Raw genomic sequence first — 23,417 nt, 5'->3', positions numbered from 1 at the left:
GTGTTGAAGAATATTACAAAGAAATGGAGACCCTTATGAATAGAGCATGTATTAATGAAGATGAGGAAGATACAATTGAAAGGTGGGAGGAATGGAAGACATTAATATGAAAAAGGTACATTCCTAAGCATTATTCTCAAGTACTCAAGCAAAAACTCTATACTTTACAACAGGGATCCAAAAGTGTTGAAGAATATTACAAAGAAATGGAGACCCTTATGAATAGAGCATGTATGGATGAAGATGAGGAAGATACAATGGCTAGATTCCTTGGTGGGTTAAACCGACAACTTGCTCATCAAGTGGATAGGCAAGCGTACTTTGATATGCAAGAATTGTTACACCTTGCTGTCAAGATCGAAGGGCAACTAGCTTGGGAGAAGGAGAACTCCAAGAGGTATGGTATTTCAAAGAGCAACTCATAGTACAACTCATTGCTTAGGGTACTCCAAGAGGTATGGCATTAGGAGCATTGCTTAGGGCTATTATTTCTAAGAATATTAAGTCTTGGAATGAATGTTTGCCATTTGTAGAGTTTGCATATAATAGAGCAATTCATAGTACAACTCATTGTTCTCCTCTTGAAGTTGTTTTGGGTGAAGGAGAGAATTGAGAACCAAAATTTCAAAGTTGCTTTAACTATTAAGGCGGAAGGAAATCATTTTGTTGTTCTCTTGAAGTTGTGTGAGGTGAAGGAGAGAATTGAGAACCAAAATTTCAAAGTTCTTCAACTATTACAAAGGGGAGAAGGAAATCATTAGGAAGGAAATCATTTTTAAACCTTGTGACAGGGTTTGGATACATTTTCGCAAGGAGCGGAGCGATTCTCATTGTTCTTGAATTAGAAACTAATACGATTGACGAAGGATAACAGAATATTTGCATGGTTAAAGTTGGAAAACTTTAAAATGTCAACAATAGAATTAGAATTCGAACCTACGCGCAGAGAGCTCAATTGATTTTGAGAATTCGAACCTACGCGCATAGAGCTCAATTGATTTTGAACCGGTCGCATTAGCTACTCAAGCACATCAACATTTGCTAGAAAGAACTATTTTTAATTTCATAAATTATGTAAAAGTCAATTAAGGGGGGATCGATAATAATTCTCGTCCACAAACGTCTTTTGTCGGGAGACTATAAATATCTACAATATGTTATGTAAAATTCAGATTCGTGTTTGAATGTAATTCAGATCTTAAATTGAGCGTTTCCCTTAGAAATCCGAGCATCATATTTGCCATTTCTAAGTTTCAAGCAATTCTTGTGGTAGAATTGCACCCGAGCCATTTAATCAAGTCTTCATCAAGTTCGATTGTGGAGTGACTCAATTTAGAACAAGGTTTCCAAATCTTTCTTCTAGAGCTTCGATCATAAGAGGTAATCTAATTCTAGCCTCATCTCTTGGTTTATCCAAATTTCGTATAAGGAGGTGTTAATTACTTTGATTCAAGGGTTCTTGCTTCAACAGAAGCTTGGATCGTTGGGCTGAGGATTAGGGTTACCTTATCATATGCTTAGGACCTCACACACTCAACTCACTAATTTTACACTCAGAAACACTCATGTTTAACACAAAAAGGTAGGCTATTTGGGAAAATGACTAATTTCTGATCAAGGTAGGTAATATGGATAAAGCAATTCTGATAGTAGCAAGCTATTCAAATCAATCCAGATAAGTTAATTATGAAATAACAACAAAATAAAATAAGAAGTGAACAAACAAATAAGAGACACAAAGATATTTTGGGATAGAATTGCACACTGAAAAAAAAAAAAAAAGAATTCCAAAGAGAATGGTTGTGAAGATCTGAGAACGATCTAACTTTCATTTTTACACAATTTGAAAAAATTTAGAAGTTATCTTCGGTTTTAAATGATGAAAAAAAAATATTGAACACAACAATTTCAGATTTATATGCTTTAGGTAAAAATGAGAATTGAAATTTATTTGTCCTCAAATAAAGGTTCAAATGGTTTTTAATAGGACAATATAAACAAAGTGGAAAGATAATGAAGAACGGTGGAAATGGCAGCAAGAAAATAAATGGACAAATTTAAAAAAACGATAAATAATAGCGGAAATTAAAGATAAAATAAATTCTAGAGTCGGCCACAAAGATGCAACCTATGCTCTTATACCAAACTGATAAGGCAACCCTAATCCTCAGCCCAACAATCCAAGCTTTTGTTTGAGCAAGAACCCTTGAATCAAAGTAATTAACACTTCCTTATACGAAATTTGGATCAACCAAGAGATAAGGCTAGAATTTGATTACCTCTTACAATCAAAGATCTAGAAGTAAGTTTTGGAAACCTTGTTCTAAATTGAGTCACTCCACAATCGAACTTGATCAAGGCTTGATTGAATGGCTCGGGTGCAATTCTACCACAAGAATTGCTTGATACTTAGAAATGGCAAATATGATGCTCGAATTTCTAAGGGAAATGCTCAATTTGAGATCTTAATTACATTCATCCACGAATCTGAATTTTACATAACATATTGTTGATATTTATAGTCTCCCGACAAAAGACGTTTGTGGACGAGAATTATTCCCGATCTTCTTTAATCTCCACAAATGATATGAACGAAAAGACATCAATCATACAATATACTTCAATGAAGATGTGAAGATAAGGTTATCAAAATTATCAAAACATGTTTCAATTCATGCCACATTGAAGAAGAATGAAGTTTGATTGTTATAAATTTTGGGTGGGTTACAATTTAGAGTAATTTAGAGTTATTGTATTTTAAGACTTTTTATTTACTTTAGGTTACATTTACATAATGGTTAATTATGGCCATTAAGCATGAATGTTACAACTCTTGGAATGCCTTTAATAGTTTCATTTTTTAGGCTATATAGAGCAATGTATGTTGTATTTGTAGGGAGACTTGTAAAATATAGTAAAATGAGCATTTGTGCTTTCTTTAGTCAATGGCTAAGTTTATTTGCAATTCTATGTAGTTTAGGTTGCATGTAGAATCATTCAAGCTCGACATGATCAATCTTGTTTGTGGAGTGATTCGAATCTCAATCAAGTGTTCTTGCATTGAGATATTTGATCAACAAGAATCATTCAAGCTCGACATGATCAATCTTGCTTGTGGAGTGATTCGAATCTCAATCAAGTGTTCTTGCATTGAGATATTTGATCAACAAGAATCATTCAAGCTCGACATGATCAATCTTGCTTCTGGAGTGATTCGAATCTCAATCAAGTGTTCTTGCATTGAGATACTTGATCAACAAGAATCATTCAAGCTAGACATGATCAATCTTGCTTGTGGTGTGATTCGAATCTCAAACAATGTTCTTGCCTTGAGATATTCGATCAACAAGGTAATCCGAATCTTATTCCTCTTGTATTGATTCCTTATCTTATCATTTGGTATCGGAGCTTCAGGCTCAAGATTGGATATATGTTTCCTTTGCATTTCTTTTCAATTTGTTTTCATCTTTATAGTTTTTAATCGACCCAAAATAAAAAAATCCAATCTGGACTCTACTAAAAAATTTGAGAGGTGAGAATGAGAGCTTCATTTGTGTACATGAGTGCAAACAGAGTGGCCTAAAATTCCTTGAGTGTATACACGTGAGAGAGTGTTGTGAGGTCCTTTGTATTTCCATAACTTATTTTTTGCAGCAAAGTTTCACAAATAGATTCGAGGACGAATCTTCTTGAAGAAGTGGAGAATGATATGAACCAAAAGACATCAATCATACAATATTCTTCAATGAAGATGTGAAGATAAGGTTATCAAAATTATCAAAACATGTTTCAATTCATGCCACATTGAAGAAGAATGAAGTTTGATTGTTATAAATTTTGGGTGGGTTACAATTTAGAGTAATTTAGAGTTATTGTATTTTAAGACTTTTTATTTACTTTAGGTTACATTTACATAATGGTTAATTATGGCCATTAAGCATGAATGTTACAACTCTTGGAATGCCTTTAATAGTTTCATTTTTTAGGCTATATAGAGCAATGTATGTTGTATTTGTAGGGAGACTTGTAAAATATAGTAAAATGAGCATTTGTGCTTTCTTTAGTCAATGGCTAAGTTTATTTGCAATTCAATGTAGTTTAGGTTGCATGTAGAATCATTCAAGCTCGACATGATCAATCTTGTTTGTGGAGTGATTCGAATCTCAATCAAGTGTTCTTGCATTGAGATATTTGATCAACAAGAATCATTCAAGCTCGACATGATCAATCTTGCTTGTGGAGTGATTCGAATCTCAATCAAGTGTTCTTGCATTGAGATATTTGATCAACAAGAATCATTCAAGCTCGACATGATCAATCTTGCTTCTAGAGTGATTCGAATCTCAATCAAGTGTTCTTGAATTGAGATACTTGATCAACAAGAATCATTCAAGCTAGACATGATCAATCTTGCTTGTGGTGTGATTCGAATCTCAAACAATGTTCTTGCCTTGAGATATTCGATCAACAAGGTAATCCGAATCTTATTCCTCTTGTATTGATTCCTTATCTTATCATTTGGTATCGGAGCTTCAGGCTCAAGATTGGATATATGTTTCCTTTGCATTTCTTTTCAATTTGTTTTTATCTTTATAGTTTTTAATCGACCCAAAATAAAAAAATCCAATCTGGACTCTACTAAAAAATTTGAGAGGTGAGAATGAGAGCTTCATTTGTGTACATGAGTGCAAACAGAGTGGCCTAAAATTCCTTGAGTGTATACACGTGAGAGAGTGTTGTGAGGTCCTTTGTATTTCCATAACTTATTTTTTGCAGCAAAGTTTGACAAATAGATTCGAGGACGAATCTTCTTGAAGAAGTGGAGAATGATATGAACCAAAAGACATCAATCATACAATATACTTAAATGAAGATGTGAAGTAAAGGTTATCAAAATTATCAAAAGATTTTCAATTCATGCCACATTGAAAAAGAATGAAGTTTGATTGTTATAAATTTTGGGTGGGTTACAATTTAGAGTAATTTAAAGTTATTATATTTTCAGACTTTATTTACTTTAGGTTACATTTTGGTAATGGCTAATTATCACCATTAAGTATGAATGTTACAACTCTTGGAATGCCTTTAATAGTTTCATTTTTTAGGGTATATAGCCATGTATGTTGTATTTGTAGGGAGACTTGTAAAATATAGTAAAAGGAACATTTGTGCTTTCTTTAGCCAATGACTAAGTTTATTTGCAATTCTATGTAGTTTTAGGTTGCATGTAGAATCATTCAAGCTTAACATGATCAATCTTGCTTGTGGAGTGATACGAATCTCAATCAAGTGTTCTTACATTAAGATATTTGATCAACAAGAATCATTCAAGCTCGACATGATCAATCTTGCTTGTGGAGTGATTCGAATCTCAATCAAGTGTTCTTGCATTGAGATATTTGATCAACAAGAATCATTCAAGCTCGACATGATCAATCTTGCTTCTGGAGTGATTCGAATCTCAATCAAGTGTTCTTGCATTGAGATACTTGATCAACAAGAATCATTCAAGCTAGACATGATCAATCTTGCTTGTGGTGTGATTCGAATCTCAAACAATGTTCTTGCCTTGAGATATTCGATCAACAAGGTAATCCGAATCTTATTCCTCTTGTATTGATTCCTTATCTTATCATTTGGTATCGGAGCTTCAGGCTCAAGATTGGATATATGTTTCCTTTGCATTTCTTTTCAATTTGTTTTCATCTTTATAGTTTTTAATCGACCCAAAATAAAAAAATCCAATCTGGACTCTACTAAAAAATTTGAGAGGTGAGAATGAGAGCTTCATTTGTGTACATGAGTGCAAACAGAGTGGCCTAAAATTCCTTGAGTGTATACACGTGAGAGAGTGTTGTGAGGTCCTTTGTATTTCCATAACTTATTTTTTGCAGCAAAGTTTCACAAATAGATTCGAGGACGAATCTTCTTGAAGAAGTGGAGAATGATATGAACCAAAAGACATCAATCATACAATATTCTTCAATGAAGATGTGAAGATAAGGTTATCAAAATTATCAAAACATGTTTCAATTCATGCCACATTGAAGAAGAATGAAGTTTGATTGTTATAAATTTTGGGTGGGTTACAATTTAGAGTAATTTAGAGTTATTGTATTTTAAGACTTTTTATTTACTTTAGGTTACATTTACATAATGGTTAATTATGGCCATTAAGCATGAATGTTACAACTCTTGGAATGCCTTTAATAGTTTCATTTTTTAGGCTATATAGAGCAATGTATGTTGTATTTGTAGGGAGACTTGTAAAATATAGTAAAATGAGCATTTGTGCTTTCTTTAGTCAATGGCTAAGTTTATTTGCAATTCAATGTAGTTTAGGTTGCATGTAGAATCATTCAAGCTCGACATGATCAATCTTGTTTGTGGAGTGATTCGAATCTCAATCAAGTGTTCTTGCATTGAGATATTTGATCAACAAGAATCATTCAAGCTCGACATGATCAATCTTGCTTGTGGAGTGATTCGAATCTCAATCAAGTGTTCTTGCATTGAGATATTTGATCAACAAGAATCATTCAAGCTCGACATGATCAATCTTGCTTCTAGAGTGATTCGAATCTCAATCAAGTGTTCTTGAATTGAGATACTTGATCAACAAGAATCATTCAAGCTAGACATGATCAATCTTGCTTGTGGTGTGATTCGAATCTCAAACAATGTTCTTGCCTTGAGATATTCGATCAACAAGGTAATCCGAATCTTATTCCTCTTGTATTGATTCCTTATCTTATCATTTGGTATCGGAGCTTCAGGCTCAAGATTGGATATATGTTTCCTTTGCATTTCTTTTCAATTTGTTTTTATCTTTATAGTTTTTAATCGACCCAAAATAAAAAAATCCAATCTGGACTCTACTAAAAAATTTGAGAGGTGAGAATGAGAGCTTCATTTGTGTACATGAGTGCAAACAGAGTGGCCTAAAATTCCTTGAGTGTATACACGTGAGAGAGTGTTGTGAGGTCCTTTGTATTTCCATAACTTATTTTTTGCAGCAAAGTTTGACAAATAGATTCGAGGACGAATCTTCTTGAAGAAGTGGAGAATGATATGAACCAAAAGACATCAATCATACAATATACTTAAATGAAGATGTGAAGTAAAGGTTATCAAAATTATCAAAAGATTTTCAATTCATGCCACATTGAAAAAGAATGAAGTTTGATTGTTATAAATTTTGGGTGGGTTACAATTTAGAGTAATTTAAAGTTATTATATTTTCAGACTTTATTTACTTTAGGTTACATTTTGGTAATGGCTAATTATCACCATTAAGTATGAATGTTACAACTCTTGGAATGCCTTTAATAGTTTCATTTTTTAGGGTATATAGCCATGTATGTTGTATTTGTAGGGAGACTTGTAAAATATAGTAAAAGGAACATTTGTGCTTTCTTTAGCCAATGACTAAGTTTATTTGCAATTCTATGTAGTTTTAGGTTGCATGTAGAATCATTCAAGCTTAACATGATCAATCTTGCTTGTGGAGTGATACGAATCTCAATCAAGTGTTCTTACATTAAGATATTTGATCAACAAGAATCATTCAAGCTCGACATGATCAATCTTGCTTGTGGAGTGATTCGAATCTCAATCAAGTGTTCTTGCATTGAGATATTCGAACAACAAGGTACTCCGAATCTTATTCCCCTGCAGAGAAGACTGATTTATAGCCTTACCTAATATTGAGGAGTTGTTGCACATTGCAATTAAGATCGAGAGGCAAAAACAACGAAGGTCTCAACGGTATTCTTCTAAATTTTTTCCCAATAATACTTCTACATGGAAAAAGGATAGTAAGAACATTGATTATAAGCATAAAAATCAAGAGATTAATGAGAAGCCTCAAGCTAAATTTGAGAAAGGGGAGAGTTTTAGAACAGGGAAAGAAAAAGTAGAAAAGTCTAATGTTCGAAATAGAGATTTAAAGTGTTGGAGATGTCAAGGGGTAGGACACTATAGGAGAGATTGCCCAAATGCAAGAATTATGACCAGCAAGGAGGGAGAAATTGTTATGGATGACGAGGCACATGACGACATAAATGAGGAAACTGATGAGAGTGAGGAGTTTAGTGAAGTAAACACCCACATTAAGGAGGACAGCCTAGACCAACGGGAGAAGTCTTGTTCAATCTGTACCTTGTAGTGCTGTCATTGATAGCGGTAGTTGCACCAATGTTGTGAGTAATTTAAAGGCACAACTACATCCACGACCCTCCAAGCTTTAATGGTTGAATGATCATGGGGAAGTACAGGTAACTCAACAAGCTCTTTTTTCTTTTACTATTGGAAAATATGTTGATGACTGATAAGAATCATGGTGTTCCAAACGTTACACAAGTGAAGCCGAATAGATTTTAAGTTTATTTCTTTAGCCACTCAAACATATCAACATTTGTTGAAAAATTTTATTGTTTTTTTTTTTTTTTTTTTTTTGTTTTCATTTTGCAATGGTCAATTGGTCAAAATTGACTTCGTCATTTGTGGAGTTTAAAGGGGATCGGGATTGAATCCCATCCACAAACGTCTTTTGTCGGGAGACTATAAATACCCACAATATGTTATGTAAAATTCAGATTCGTGGATGAATGTAATTCAGATCTCAAATTGAGATGTTTCCCTTAGAAATAAGAGCATTAGAAATCAGAGCATCATATTTGCCATTTCTAAGTTTCAAGCAATTCTTGTGGTAGAATTGCACCCGAGCCATTCAATCAAGCCTTGATCAAGTTAGATTGTGGAGTGACTCAATTTAGAACAAGGTTTCCAAATCTAGCTTCTAGATCTTCGATCGTAAGAGGTAATCTAATTCTAGCCTTATCTCTTGGTTGATCCAAATTTCGTATAAGGAGGTGTTAATTACTTTGATTCAAAGGTTCTTGCTTCAACAAAAGCTTGGATCGTTGGGCTGAGGATTAGGGTTGCCTTATATCAATTTGGTATCAGAGTATAGGTTTACATCTTTGTGGCCGACTCTAGAATTGATTTTATCTTTGATTTCTGCTCTTGTTTATCTTTTCTTTAAATTTCTCCATTTATTTTCTTGCTGTCATTTCCGCCATTATTCATCAACTTTTCACTTTGTTCTCATTTTCTTCCTAAAGATCACATTGAGATCTTGAAAAAAAAAAAAAAATCTTATCATATTTGTTCTTACGATTGTGATTATAAACGATATTTGTCATTTTTTTAGATCATTTGCATGTTTATTTGAAGATCAAATAAACTTCGATTCACATCTTTTTCTTCATCCATCTAAATCTAGAACCGTTGTGTTTGGTATATTTTTTTTCTCATAATCTACGCTTGAAGATAACTTCTAAATTTCTGAATTCTGTAAAAAGGAGAGTTAGATTGTTCTTAAAATCTTCACGTCCTTTCTTTTTGGATTTTTTTTTCAATGTGTAATTATATCCAAAAATATCTTCGTGTCCCTTCTTTTTTTTGTTCACGTCTTGTTTTATTTTGTTGTTATTTCATAATTAACTTATCTTGATTGCCTTGAATAGCTTGCTACTATCAGAATTGCTTTACCGATATATTAGCCTACTTTGATCATAATTTAGTCACTTTCCCAAACAGCCTACCTTTGTGTGTACAAACATGAGTGTCCCTGAGTGTAAAATCAGTGAGTTGAGTGTGTGAGGTCCTAAACATATTCCACTACTGTTTGTACAATCATGAACCAAGATGGAGGACATGGAGGGGAGATCAATGAAGCTAGGTGGAGAGAAGCACAGGTCGGAACAATTACTCGTTTGAATCAAGTTATTAGTACATTGACAGACCGGATGGAGCGAATTGAAATAGCCTTAGGTAATCTTCAAGGGAGGGAAGTACTCTGGAATGAAGGAGTTGAAAATGAAGAAGATGACAATGTCACCCTTTTAGCGGGACATAGTCCTAGGGGAGGGAGAGATGTCGGTCGAGGGAGAGGAAGAGTCAGAAGAAGGGGTAGAGAAATTTTAGCACAAAAAAGAATTGAGAGGGAGTACTAGTATGAGAGAGAAAAAGAAAAAGGAATCGAGGGAGTAAAGCTAAAAATTCCAACTTTCTATGAGAGCAAAATTGAGCATGTCTTCGATTGCAACAATTTTAGTGAAGAAAGAAAGTTGAAGCTTGCCGTGGCTGAATTTTATGATTACGCCATTATATGGTGGACATCTTTGAAATTAGAGTGAAGGAGAAATTATGAAGAACCAATTGAAATGTGGGAGGAATTGAAGACATTAATGAGAAAAAGGTACATTCCTAAGCATTATTCTCGAGTACTCAAGCAAAAACTCTATACTTTACAACAGGGATCCAAAAGTGTTGAAGAATATTACAAAGAAATGGAGACCTTATGAGTAGAGCATGTATTGATGAAGATGAGGAAGATATAATGGCTAGATTTCTTGGTGGGTTAAACCGACAACTTGCTCATCAACTGGATAGGCAAGCGTACTTTGATATGCAAGAATTGTTACACCTTGCTGTCAAAATCGAAGGGCAACTAGCTTGGGAGAAGGATAACTCCAAGAGGTATGGTATTTCAAAGTCTATTACTTTCAACACTTGGAAAAAGAATGCAAATATTGAAAAGATAGATTTCAAAGTTTGAGGCAAGTATGATCTTGACAAAAAGAACAAAGCTGAGACCTCCAAAGGTAAAGAGAAAGCAGAGGAATATAAGGAGATTCGAAAAAGAAATAGAGACATCAAATGTTGGAAATGTCAAGGAATTGGTCATCTTAGTCGTGATTGTCCTAACAAGAGAGTCATGATTATCAAGAATGGACAAGTTGTCACAGATAGTGAGGAAAGTGACCATGATGAGCTAGTTGAAGAGGAAATCCAGGAGAATGAGGAGGAACTAGAAGATGGGAGTCATTTGGTACTTATAACCAGAAGACTTCTTAAAACTCAAGTTACTGAGAATGATGTTGATGATCAAAGAGACAACCTATTTAACACAAGGTGTTTGGTCAAGGGGACTCCTTGTAGTCTTGTAATTGATAGTTGAAGCTGCACCAATGTCGTAAGTACAATGCTGATCAAAAGGTTGCTAATTCCTACCCAACACCATCCTAAACCTTACAAGCTTCAATGGCTCAATGACAGTGGAACAATGAAGGTAACTTATCAAGCTTTAATATCTTTTACTTTAGGAAAATATAAAGATGAAGTTCTTTGTGATGTTTTATCAATGCATGCTGGAGACATATTGCTTAGCCGACCATGGCAATTTGACAGGAGGGTTATGTATGATGGCTATTTGAATCGGTATTCTTTTGTCAAAGATGGTAGAAAAACCACTCTTGTACCTTTGAGTTCTGCAAATGTATTTGCTGATCAATTAAAGTTGGAACAAAAAAAGAAAGAGTTTGAGGAAAAAGAGGTGAGTAAAAAAATAGAGAAAAGTCAACGAGAAAACCATAGTGAAGAAAATAATGAAATTGGAAAAAAAGGAAAGAATGTGAGTTGTTTGGCTAGAGTTGGAGAGGTTAGAAGGGCAATGTTCTCACAAAAAACCATCTTTGTACTTGTGTACAAGGAAGGATGTTTGGTCTCTAACGATAATAATTTGTCTTTGCCTAGTATGTTTCAATCTCTTTTACAGGAATTTGATGACGTATTTCAAGATGAAGTCCCTAAAGGACTACCTCCCATTAGAGGTATTGAACATAAAATAGACTTCATTCCAGGGGCAGTAATTCCTAATAGGCCAGCTTATAGAGCGAACCCAACTGAGAATAAAGAAATTAGAAGGCAAGTAGAGGAGCTTATGGAGAAGGGGTATATACAAGAGAGTTTGAGTCCATGTTCTGTACCAGTCTTATTGGTGCTGAAGAAAGATGGAACGTGGCGCATGTGCGTGGATTGTAGAGCCATCAACAAAATCACGGTGTGGCAACACTACTTATGGCCTAGAGAATTTGTGTTCCACTCTGATCATGAAAGCTTGAAGTATCTTAAGGGTCATAGCAAACTGAACTGTAGGCATGCAAAGTGGGTGGAGTTTATTGAAACATTTCCGTATGTCATCAAATATAAGAAAGGTAAGGATAATGTGGTAGCTGATGCATTATCTAGAAGGTACAATGAGCATATTAAAGAATTATATCGAGATGACCACGACTTTGGAATTATTTATGCATCTTGTCGTACAAAAATAGCTGTAGATGATTATTATTAAGTGTTTCATGAATTCTTATTTAAGAAAAGTAAGCTTTGTATTCCTAAATGCTCTATCAGAGATTTGCTTGTAAAAAAAGCACATGGTGGTGGCTTAATGGGACATTTTAGGATTAATAAAACTTATAATATGTTGCATGAACACTTATTTTGGCCGAAATTGAAGCATGATGTTCATAAATTTTGTAGTCAATGCTTTAAATGCAAAGAAGCTAAATCTAGATCACAACCAAATGGATTGTACACTCCTTTGAATGTACCTAATGAACCTTGGACTAATATATCTATGGATTTTGTTCTTGGTTTACGGCACACTAAAAAGGGTAAAGATAATATTTTTGTTGTGGTAGACAGATTTAGTAAGATGCCTCATTTTATTGCATGTAACAAGACGGACGATGCAAAACATGTTGCTGGCTTATTTTTTAGGGAAGTAGTAAGATTACATGGAATCCCTAGAATAATTGTTAGTGATAGGGATGCTAAATTTCTAAGTCACTTTTGGAAAGTATTGTGGGGGTAAATTGGGTACCAAATTGTTGTTTTCAACTACATGTCATCCTCAGACGCATGGACAAACTGAGGTGGTTAATAGAACATTAGAAGCATTGCTTAGGGCTATTATTTCTAAGAATATTAAGTCTTGGGATGAATGTTTGTCATTTGTAGAGTTTGCATATAATAGAGCAATTCGTAGTACAACTCATTGTTCTCCTTTTGAAGTTGTTTATGGATTTAATCCACTTACGCCTCTTGATTTGCTTCCTATTCATTCTAATATGTTTGTGAGTGACGCAGCCACAAGTAAGGCAGACTTGATCAAAACATTGCATAAGGAGGTGAAGGAGAGAATTGAGAACAAAAATTTCAAAGTTGCTTCAAGGATTAACAAAGGACAGAAGTAAAACATTTTTAAACCTGGTGACTGGGTTTGGATACATTTTCGCAAGGAGCGATTCCCATCTCAACGGAAGACAAAGTTACATCCAAGAGGGGATGGTCCTTATCAAGTCCTTGAAGGAATTAATAACAATACATATAAAATTGACCTTCCCGAAGACTTTTCAGTACATTCTACTTTCAATGTTGCTGACTTGAGTCCTTTTGATGTAGGTGATGATTTTTCTGATTCGAGGACGAATCCTTTTGAAGAGGAGGAAGATGATAAGAATCATGGTGTTCCAAACGTTCCAACTGGACCTATTACACGATCCAAGGCGAAGAAGATTCAACAAACATTCATTCTTCATCTACAAAATTGGATCGACTCGGTTCAACCATCATTTGTAGAATTAGAAGCTGATACGACTGACGAAGGACAATATTCTTTTGAAGAGGGGGAAGATGATAAGAATCATGGTGTTCCAAACGTTCCAACTGGACCTATTACACGATCCAAGGCGAAGAAGATTCAACAAACATTCATTCTTCATCTACAAAATTGGATTGGCTCGGTTCAACCATCATTTGTAGAATTAGAAGCTGATACGATTGACGAAGGACAATATTCTTTTGAAGAGGGGGAAGATGATAAGAATCATGGTGTTCCAAACGTTCCAACTGGACCTATTACATGATCCAAGGCGAAGAAGATTCAACAAACATTCATTCTTTATCTACAAAATTGGATCGGCTCGGTTGAAGTTGGAAAACATTAAAACAAGTGAAGCCTAATAGATTTTAAGTTTATTTCTTTAGCCACTCAAACATATCAACATTTGTTGAAAAATTTTATTGTTTTTTTTTTTTTTTTTGTTTTCATTTTGCAATGGTCAATTGGTCAAAATTGACTTCGTCATTTGTGGAGTTTAAAGGGGATCGGGATTGAATCCTGTCCACAAACGTCTTTTGTCGGGAGACTATAAATACCCACAATATGTTATGTAAAATTCAGATTCGTGGATGAATGTAATTCAGATCTCAAATTGAGATGTTTCCCTTAGAAATCAGAGCATTAGAAATCAGAGCATCATATTTGCCATTTCTAAGTTTCAAGCAATTCTTGTGGTAGAATTGCACCCGAGCCATTCAATCAAGCCTTGATCAAGTTAGATTGTGGAGTGATTCAATTTAGAACAATGTTTCCAAATCTTGCTTCTAGATCTTCGATCGTAAGAGGTAATCTAATTCTAGCCTTATCTCTTGGTTGATCAAAATTTCGTATAAGGAGGTGTTAATTACTTTGATTCAAAGGTTCTTGCTTCAACTAAAGCTTGGATCGTTGGGCTGAGGATTAGGGTTGCCTTATCAATGAAGTTTTATGTGATGTTGTATCTATGCATGTTGGAGATTTACTACTGGGGAGGCCTTGGCAATTTGATCGTCGGGTAATGTATGATTGGTATGCAAATCGATACTCTTTTACTCACAACTGTAGAAAAACTACTCTTATTCCATTGTCTCCAAAAGATGTATTTATTGGAAAAGAAAAGACAAGAGGCTGATGCAAAAGCAGAGATTGAAAAAGAATCAAGTGAAAAAAAGAGCTTGAGTGAAAAGCAAGAGAGTATCACTCAGCCTAGAGAAAAAAAAGAAAGAAAAGCCAAATCAGTAAGCTTGTATGTTAGATCAAGTGAGGCTAGGAATGTTTTGCTCTCTAACAAGACTATTCTTGTACATATGTGCAAGGGGTCTTGTTACTTTACTAACATGCTTAACCCTTCTTTGCCTAGTGATTTTGTTGTGCTTTTGCAAGAGTTTGAAGTTTTATTTTCCGAGGAGATGCCTAGTAGTTTGCCACCACTTAGAGGGATTGAACACAAGATTGACTTCATTCCTGGCGCACCTATTCCAAACTGACTAGCTTATAGGACTAATCCAAAGGAGGCTGAAGAGATACAAAGGCAAGTAACTGAACTCCTTGCTAAAGGGTATGTACGTGCAAGTTTGAGTTCTTGTTTTTTTCCAGTTATTCTTGTACCTAAGAAAGATGGTTCTTGGCGTATGTGTGTTGATTGTAGGGCTATAAACAAGATAACTATAAAGTATAGGCATCGAATTCCCAGATTAGATGATATGCTTGATGAATTGCATGGATGTAGTCTTTTTACTAAGATTGATTTAAAATCGGGTTATCATCAAATTCGCATGCATATTGAGGATGAAGTGGAAAACAGCTTTTAAAACCAAGTAGGGTCTTTATGAATGGTTGGTTATGCCTTTTGGATTAACTAATGCACCTAGTACATTCATGAGACTAATGAACCATGTCTTACGAGAATACTTAGGTAAGTTTGTGGTTGTTTATTTTGATGACATCCTTGTTTACTCTAAATCTTTAGATGATCATATTACCCATGTACGCAATGTTTTGACTATTTTAAGAAACGAATGTTTGTACGTAAATTTAAAGAAATGTAGCTTTTGCATGAAAAAAGTTAACTTTCTTGGTTTGTAGTTTCATCTAATGGTGTTGAGGTTGATGAGGAGAAAGTGAAGGCTATAAAAGATTGGCCTACACCTAAAAATGTAAGTGAGGTAAGAAGTTTTCATGGTCTTGCAAGTTTCTACCGTAGGTTCATTAAGAATTTTAGTACAACTGCTTCACCCTTGAATGAACTTGTTAAGAAAAATGTATCCTTTATATGGAAAAAAGATCAAGAACTTGCTTTTAATACGTTGAAAGAAAAATTGAGTTATGCTCCCTTGCTTGCATTACCTAATTTTGAGTCTACTTTTGAAATTGAATGTGATGCTAGTGGAGTAGGGATAGGTGCTGTATTAATGCAAAATCAAAAACCTTTAATGTTCTTTAGTGAGAAGTTGACTGGTGCATCTTTGAGGTATCCAACTTACGACAAAGAGCTTTATGCTTTGGTTCGTGCATTGCAAACCTGGCAACATTATCTTTGGCCTAAGGAGTTCATTATTCATACGGATCATGAAAGTTTAAAGCATTTGAGAGTACAAAATAAACTCAACAGACGACATGCTAAGTGGTTAGAATTTATTGAAACATTCTCTTATGTCATAAAATATAAACAAGGTAAGAAGAACATTGTTGCAGATGCTTTATCACGAAGGTATGTCCTCCTCAATACTTTGAATGCTAGGTTATTGGGTTTTGAACACATAAAGGATTTGTATCAACATGACATGTTCTTTGCTCCTTTTGTTGAATCTTGTGAAAAAGGACTCATTGTGAATAATTACTTGTTGTTAGATGGATTTTTGTTCCGAAAAGGCAAACTTTGCATACCATCTTGTTCCATCCGTGAGCTACTTGTGAGGGAAGCTCATGGAGGTAGTTTAATGGCACACCATGGAGTTTCTAAAACTTATGATATGCTCTCTGAACATTTTTTTTTTTGTCTAAAATGAGACATGATGTTCATAAAGTTTGTGCTCGTTGCATAGCATGTAAACAAGCTAAGTCTAGGCTTCAACCACATAGTTTATACTCCCCATTACCGGTTCCTAATGGTCCTTGGATTGATATATCAATGGATTTTGTTTTAGGTTTACCTAGGACTATGAAAGGTTATGATAGCATCTTTGTTGTGGTTGATCGAATTTTTAGTAAAATGGCTCATTTTATTCCTTGTCACAAAACTGATGATGCAAAACATATTGCTAGACTTGTTTTTTAGGAAAGTTGTACGATTGCATGGCATTCCTAAAAGCATCGTTAGTGATCGTGATGTAAAAATTTTAAGCCACTTTTGGCGTGTTTTATGGGGTAAGTTAGGAACTAAGCTAGTATATTCAACTACTTGTTATCCTCAAAGGGATGGACAAACTGAAGTTGTTAACAGAACCATGACTACTATGCTTAGGGCTATTATTGATAAAAATCTTAAGACTTGGGAGGATTGTTTGCCATTTATAGAATTTGCATATAATAGGGTTGTTCAGAGCACTACTAAATGCATATGTTTTGAAATTGTTTATGGCTTTAATCCTTTTAACCCCCATTGACTTGTTACCTATACCTTCAAAAGAATTTGTGAATTTTGATGCAAATGTCAGGGTTGAGTTTGTTCATAAACTGCACAAGCAAGTAAAAGAACAAATTGAGAAACAAAATTCCAAGGTTGCCACCCGAATTAATAAAGGACGTAAGATTGTCATCTACAAGCCAGGAGATTGGATTTGGGTGCATTTCCGAAAAGAAAGATTTCCTACTCAAAGAAAATCTAAGCTTTTACCATGAGGAGATGGACCTTTTCAAGTTCTTGAGCGCATCAACGACAATGCTTATAAAATTGATTTACCAGGTAAGTACGGTGTTAGTGCAACGTTTAATGTTGTTGATTTAAGTCCCTTTGATGTAGGTGATGGCTTGGATTCGAGGATGAATCCTTCTCAAGAGGGGGAGAATGATATGAACCACGACAAAGGAATTTTCATACCTCAAGGTCCAATTACAAGGACGAGAGCCAAGAAGCTACAACAAACCTTTTACAGTTATATTCATGCTATGGTGAGCTCATCAAAGGAAATTCTAAAAGACGTTGGAGACCTCTCTTATATGTTATGCAAAGTTGAGCTTCAAGACAGAGATGAATTAAATTCACTTTAAGTTGCATTTAATAAACTCCGCTGAATTTATCAAACTAGTCAAAGGATGACTAATAAGCACATTTTATTATTTGCATTATTTAATTATAGTTTAACTATTTGTTTGTCATATTTAAGGTATTTTTAAATATAGGAGTTAAGGTTATATTGTAACCCACGTAGGTTACTATATTCCACCATTAACTAGCCATTTTAATATGAAGGTTATGGGTATTTCTCATTTACTTACCCATTTAATTTGGGAGTTATGTATCACATGGGTTAAGGTTTGTAAAGGCTATATAAAGCCTTCTTTTATTTGATTAGACATGACATTTTGGAATTAAGAATAAAATTTCTATTTTAGCTTTGTTGAGAGCTAAAACTTTCTTTGCAAATTCTTGTGTTTACAACTTGCATGCTAGAGTCATTCAAGTGGTATTGATCAAACCTCTTGTGGAGTGATTCGAATCACGAGTTTTCTTTACTCTTGATTTTGATCATCAAGGTAATTTGTTTCATACTTTCCCATGGGTTGATTTCCATATCAACAAAAGAATAAGTCAAATTGACCATTATTTATAAAATTAAAAAGAGTTTTTTTAACAAATGTTGATGTGCTTGAGTGGCTAATGCAACAGGTTTAAAATCAATTGAGTTCTCTGAGCGTAGGTTTGAATTATGTTGTTGACATTTTTTAATCGACATTGTTGAATCTTCTTGGCATCGACATTTTTTTTTTATTCTTTTTGGCAATAGGTCCATTTGGAACACCACTTTTTTTTTTTTTTAATCTTCTTGGCAATAGGTCCATTTGGAGCACCGTGATCGACATTTTTGAATCGATAGTTTTTTCTAATCTTCTTGGCATTGACATTTTTTGAATCTTCTCGAAAATAGGTCCATTTGGAACACCGTGATTCTTATCATAAATCTACCTGGATAATTGATTCAGGAGCCACTAATCATGTTTATTCTTCTTTTCAAGAAAGTGACTCTTGGAAGCAGTTAAACGAGGGAGAAATGATCATGAAAGTAGGCACTAGAGAGGTTGTGTCATTGGAAGCTTCAAGTTATTTTTAAACAAATCTTATTTACTTTTAGAAAATGTATTTTTGGTTCCTAAGTTGAAGAGGAACCTAATTTCAGTTTCATGTTAAGTTGAACAATTTCATTCCTTGAACTTTTATAGTAACAAAGTTGTTGTTTCGAAAAATGTTTTTTGAGAGTTGTTCCGCTTTTGTTTAAAATAACTTGTATGTGCTAAGACCATCAGCATGTAAGACACTTCTAAATACTGAATTGTTTAAAATGGCTAAATCTAGAACAAAAAGACATAAAGTTTCTCGAAAAGATGACACCTATCTTTGGCATTTAAGGTTGGGTCACATCAATTTAGATAGAATTGAAAGATTGGTAAAAAATGGTCTTCTAAGCAAGTTAGAGTTGGACACTTTACTAGTATGTGAATCCTGCTGAGGAGGAAAAATGACTAGAAGACCTTTTACTGGAAAGGATATAGAGCCAAAGAACCCCTAGAACTTATACATTCAAATTTATGTGGTCTGATGAATGTTAAAGCTAGAGGAGTGTAACGACCCTAATTTTTACCTATTTAATCTAAGGTCATTACTATACCTTGGAATGCGAAATTACATTACATGGGCCCTGAATATAAATGCGACTTAACACTCGCCTTTTATTATCTCGTGAAAGAGAAAAACAAATACAAGGTAAAGAAAGGAAAAGAACAATACTGAAATAATTGTCTCAATCTACCCTAAGGTTTATTATGCGATTACAATTCAACCTACACTAATTTATACTAATGAAGTAAACAAAATTCAACCTAAACTAACCTATACTAGGAAATGGAAAGCAAATACCCTATGCATGTGCCACGGTCCCGGGGTGTACAATGCCACCGACGACCTCACATGGGTGCCTTGCCTTTATCTGAAAAGTAAAGTAGCACGAGGCTTGAGTATTTCTAGAATACTCAGTAAGTGACCCCCTATCGGGGTTATGCAACATTCACATGCAATGAAATGATGGGACCTATCTTTCGTTTCGTTTTGTTTTCCCTATGGTGCTGTCCTAACGGGTAAACTTTGGATGTGTACCATATACTCTACACACAACCCATACGTGTGAGTATGGGCTCACCAGCTAGTTCACATACCGCTGGGCCACTTTTCTTATCCGGTGGGCATGCTCTGGGAGCCCCTTATGCCGGTACCCGTTAGAACTAGTAACCGTCACGGTAGCGCTATGCAAAGCATAACAATCGTTGTCCTGCCATTGGATGTACGCGTCCGTACCCTTGTGATGGGATAGGGGTATCCTCCCAGATGCATGAACACACAATATGCATGAGGTCCCCGCTAGTCCTACATTTATCATTAATGAACATAACCCCCTGTCACGTTTCATACTTACATGTCATTCTCATTTTCATTTCTTTATGTATCAGGCATATTCCTAACGGGGTTATGTTTCCATGCATTTTACCTTATTTCATGTCATACAATTCATGCTGTTTACATTCAGATATTCCATACAATCATGTCATAATCATTCAAGAACAACATATCGTCACATGCATTACATATCACATCAAACTAAGCAGCATACATAGCATAGATTCACGTTCACGTGATTACGTACTTAAGCACAACAAACTAGCATACAATTTAATGACACGTGCGAATCAATGGGCACGTGCCAACAAACAGCAATTAACGCGTAACCTACGACGGGTGAGCAACTTAGTTGGTAGGCCTTAGCTGAAGTACTCCCTAGAATATAAACGTAAGCTCCTAGCTCCTCGTGAACATTCTACGCTTCCATTGGTGGTTGGTTCCTATTGGTTCATTCGTCACCTTCGTTAGTATTTCACAAACATAATTAATTTCCAACTTGAATTTGTGAAATACGACCTTAAAATGATCTATTTCACCTTAAAAAGGGCCGAAACTAAGTCCGGGAGGGTCAGAACGGTGACAAACGGGCTGGAAATAGGTTTCTCGAGCCGAATAAGCCGCCGAAGCCGAGAAGTCGCCGCCGAGCCGATTAAGCCGTCGGAGCCAAGGGGAGCCGCATTGCAGACGTGCCAAGTGGCACAACCAGAGGGCGACGCGTGTGCAGCGGTCTCAAGTCGAGGCGCGGGTTATCGGATCGCTCGCAGGTTTAGGGTTGTTCGCCGGTGACAGGCCGGCCCAGGCTGAAGAAAAAGTGCAGGTGGGCTGGGCTAGGCGTGCCGCGTTGAACTAGGCTTGGAGGTCTCAGGTCAAGGCTGTCGGGTTGGGCCGTAACTGGGCTTACGCGTTTTGGGCTGAAGCAACTGGGCCGCGGGAACCGTCGTGTACTGGGCTGACCTAAGGTGATTGGGTTCGGTTCGGGTTGCGGGATCCGACCCTTGGGTCGCACTTCGTCTTCTTCACCCGGTTGCCTGCGGGTTTTTCCAGTGACTTTTCTCTCTCCTCGTTAACGTCCTTTCGACGTCCTTTTTCCCTCCTATTTCCTCTGTTCCCGAGTCTCTTCCTCCCCCTAACTCCATTTTGGGTATGGATTTGGTTTGTAAAGGCCTCACAATCCCGGATCTAGAGAAGTTCAGAAATCCGAGTGTGTGCGTTGTGTTCATCTAGATCGAGTGTGTTCATCTAGATCGATGGCCTCAATAAAAATCCTTTTAGCCAGAGTTCTCCTTGCAATTTTCTCTATCATTTTCTTTGTGTTCATCTAGATCGAGTGTGTGCGTTGTTGTGCGATCCTAACAACTGGTATCAAAGCTAGGCGAAATTCACCACGATCTGTGAAGATGGAAAGTTCAAAGATTAGAATTGAGAAGTTCGATGGATCCGATTTCGGTTTCTGGAAGATGCAGATTGAAGATTATCTGTACCATAAGGATCTTCACGAACCTCTATTGGGGGTGAAGCCGGATACCATGACCACGAAACAGTGGAAGCTCAAGGATCGACGAGCCTTAGGAATGATCCGGTTGACGCTATCCAAAAACATTGCATTTAACATCATCAAGGAGAAGACAACGTCAGATCTGATGAAGGCACTGTCAAATATGTATGAAAAACCGTCGGTTATGAACAAGGTGTATTTGATGCGTAGATTGTTCAATCTATAGATGTCTGAAGGTGGACGTGTTGCGGATCATATAAATGAATTCAATATGATCATAAGTCAACTGGGTTTGGTGGAAATTAATTTCGAAGATGAAATTAAAGCGTTGATTTTGATGTCATCCTTACCCGAGTCATGGGATACTGTTGTTGCTGCAATCAGTAGTTCCTGAGGATCTGATAAACTGAAATTTGATGAAATTCGAGATGTAGTTCTCAGCGAAAGTATTCGCAAACGGGAAACTGAAGATTCATCAGGCAATGCTCTCAGTGTTGATCGAAGGGGAAGAAGCAAATCAAAGAGCTCAAACAAACATGGGCGTTCAAAATCAAAGAACCGAGGAAAATCTCCAAACAAACCCAACGTAACGTGTTGGAGCTGTGGGGGAAAATGACACTTTTGGACAGATTGTACAAAACTAAAAAAGAAGCAGAATCATAAATCTGAAGATGATGATGATTCTATATACACAACAGAAGATGTTGAGGACGTTTTAATCCTTAGTGTGGATAGCCCAGCTGAATCCTGGATTTTGGATTCAGGTGCATCGTTCCATTCGTCTCCAAGTAAGGAATTGTTTCGAAATTTCAAATCAGGAAATTTCGGAAAGGTGTATCTTGCCGACAACAAAACCTTGGAGATTGAAGGAAAAGGAGATGTCTCTATACAAACTCCAGCATGAAATCAATGGACATTACAAGATGTTAGATACATTCCTGGTCTCAAGAAGAACCTGATCTCTATTGGTCAGTTGGATAGCACAGGCTATGCAGCAGAGTTTGGAAAGAGTTCCTGGATGATTGTGAAGGGTGCCATGGTTGTTGCACGTGGCACAAAATTCGGAACCTTATACACTACTGCAGAGTGTATAAACATGACTGCTACTGCTGAGAGTGCTTCCAATTCAAGTCTATGGCAATAGACTTGGACATATGAGCGTCAAAGAAATGAAGATGTTGACTGCGAAAGGAGCTTTAGAAGGCTTAAAATCTGTTGATATGGGTCTTTGTGAGAGTTGCGTTATGGGCAAACAGAAACGAGTTAGTTTCACAAAGGCTGCCAGAGAACCGAAGAAAGTGCGGTTGGAAATGATCCATACAGACATCTGGGGACCATCTCCAGTTTCATCACTTGGTGGATCAAGGTACTACGTCACCTTCATCGATGACTTCAGCAGGAAGGTATCGGTTTACTTTCTGAAACACAAGTCAGATGTGTTTACCACCTTCAAGAAGTGGAAAGATGAAGTTGAAAATCAGACTGGCTTGAAGATCAAATGCCTGAGGTCTGACAATGGAGGAGAGTACAACAAATCAGAGTTTATAACATTTTGTGCAGCTGAGGGAATTAGATTAATAAGAACAATTCCCGGTAAGGCAAGACAAAATGGTATTGCAGAAAGAATGAACAGAACATTGAATGAGCGAGCAAGAAGGATGAGGATTTATTCTGGACTGCCAAAGACATTCTGGGCTGATGCTGTGAACACAGCAGCATATTTGATTAATAGAGGGCCGTCAGTACCCCTGAAGTTCAAATTGCCCGAAGAAGTATGGACAGGAAAAGAACTCAAGTACTCT

At 36.0% G+C, this 23,417-nt stretch overlaps 1 pseudogene; it reads left to right on the top strand.

Annotated features, from left to right (window-relative positions):
- The first annotated feature begins 9,701 nt into the window (after positions 1 to 9,701).
- Positions 9,702 to 17,495, top strand: LOC147789858 (uncharacterized; annotated as a pseudogene).
- The last annotated feature ends 5,922 nt before the right edge of the window (positions 17,496 to 23,417 follow it).

Source organism: Cucurbita pepo, chromosome 12 (genome assembly GCF_057944985.1).
Source record: "Cucurbita pepo subsp. pepo isolate OVF chromosome 12, ASM5794498v1, whole genome shotgun sequence".
Lineage (NCBI taxonomy): Eukaryota > Viridiplantae > Streptophyta > Magnoliopsida > Cucurbitales > Cucurbitaceae > Cucurbita > Cucurbita pepo.
The sequence above is the reverse complement of the archived record's forward strand: the minus strand, read 5'-3'. Positions and strand labels throughout refer to the sequence as shown.